Raw genomic sequence first — 2001 nt, 5'->3', positions numbered from 1 at the left:
ATGAGAGAGAACGCAATCAAAACACGTCTCGCGGCCCGAAACGGGGAGTGTCGCTTTTTCGATTTCGCTCAAATTTAGAAGCGACGCGTCAGTTGTCAGAAGCGACGCATCGATTCACTGGTCACGGAGAAAAAAAGCAATTTTTATTTGGACTTCTTCATCTCACGATTTTTTTTATTTAGGGGCCGTTCAGATACCACGTGGACAGAAAATTGAGATTTTTTAACCCCTCCTTCCCCTCCGTGGACAAGCGTGGACATTTGGCAAACCCCTACCCCCCTCCCCGGATGTCCACGTTGACAGATTTGAAATTTGTTTTTTTTCTAAATCTAATTGGACAGCTAGAAAACTGTCCACTTATTGCCATTTTGTTATTGAGTAAGCTGAAAAACCGAAAAATCGTTTTATTTTTAGAAAATCATGTAAAGAAGATAGTTAAAAAAAAGTGTACTTGAAAATAATTCTAAGCAATTAGATGCAGAACTTTAATGAATTTGCTTTCAAATATCTTCAACCTTTATTTTGAATGTAAGTTTCTGCAAAACTTTTATATACTACTGAAATACTAAGCGTTTTTTTCTGGTGGCAAAAAAAAAACCATTTTTTTCTAACTCAATTTACCGCTTATTAAAGTCAAAAAGACAGTAAACAAAATCTGTCTAACCGGTTCAGATTTGGTTCAAATTCGGACAGTTTTTCATCTGATTTGGGTACGATTATCGTTTTGCCAATTTAACGGACCAAAATTGGACCGATTTTCCGATCTGGGATTTTGGCCTATCATCCCTGTTCGGAAAATTTGGTCAGACGAACAGAGAGCACGAATTTTTCGGGTCGGCTGTTTTCGGGTCTGGGAAAGTGCTCCATCCCATATTGAAAACCGGGCCACGAGTCTCGTTCGATTGTCGAGTTGATTCGTGCTTTGTGGTGGCACAACTTTTTGGAAGAGTAATGTAAACGAATCATTTAAAGAAATTCTATGAGATTTTCCTGCCGTTTTGCAGACTTGTTAAAGATTTTCAATCGAAATAAAAGTTTGTTATAGGATTTCTTGAAACAGAAAATATACTTAAGCCCTGTATAATTTTTTGAACTGAGGTTCTTGGGAGCACTGCTTGATTGCAGTCACGGTTTAATAGCGGCTAATAATTTCATGTAAATTTCGTGTTAAAATTGTCATAAAAAGTGTTTGCTTTTAACAATTCGGTGTGTGGTATAAGTCCTTGAAATGCATGCAATTGCGACCCAATTTTTGCTTCAAATAGTGCATAATGTTGAATTTTGTGCGGCGTTATTGAAACTGGTTGATCGATGACGCGATGGAAGAGAGCTTTTTTCAAAGCTTATAATTTTTGATAATAGATGGTGCTCGCGTATGGGCCATTCCTAAAAGCTCGAAGTGTTAATCGTTGTTCGAATTATCGATATGTTTATCGATATTCTGTAACGCCTGTTTTCTGCAGGCACCCACACGCACATTGTAAAAAAAAACTCTAAGATAAGTATATTTTATTTATTTTTGATAGCTAAAATAATAATAACGAAGTCGTCATCAAATGATAAATACAAAGCACTTCAATTGGGAACAGTAACATGGTTCGTTTCCAACTTTCGATGAGCTTATTCTAACAAAAAGCTCTCCTTCATTTGAAGCTTGTGTAAAATCGATGAACAGGTTGGTTGCGGTTAGGTTTATCGATCTTGTTGCATTCACTTGAATTATGGGATGCCAGATATCAAGTCTTTCCACTGTCTAATAGATAATATGTATAACGTCAATTCTAATATTTCTTATTCGTAGAGCATAGGTACGAAAAGGGTTGAAAAAACATATAAAAGGAAATTCTTAGCTATGACTAGTACGGCCAAAAATGAAATACCTAAAGGCAAAAAAAAGTAGAATAATTTAGATTTTATCTTACCAGGTAATTAAATATGTTACCGATTGAGCCATAGAATTTTCACCAAATATTGTAATAACATTGAACTGAAATCCGTTCA

The sequence above is a fragment of the Uranotaenia lowii genome, chromosome 3 (assembly GCF_029784155.1).
Source record: "Uranotaenia lowii strain MFRU-FL chromosome 3, ASM2978415v1, whole genome shotgun sequence".
Classification (NCBI taxonomy): domain Eukaryota; kingdom Metazoa; phylum Arthropoda; class Insecta; order Diptera; family Culicidae; genus Uranotaenia; species Uranotaenia lowii.
The sequence above is the reverse complement of the archived record's forward strand: the minus strand, read 5'-3'. Positions refer to the sequence as shown.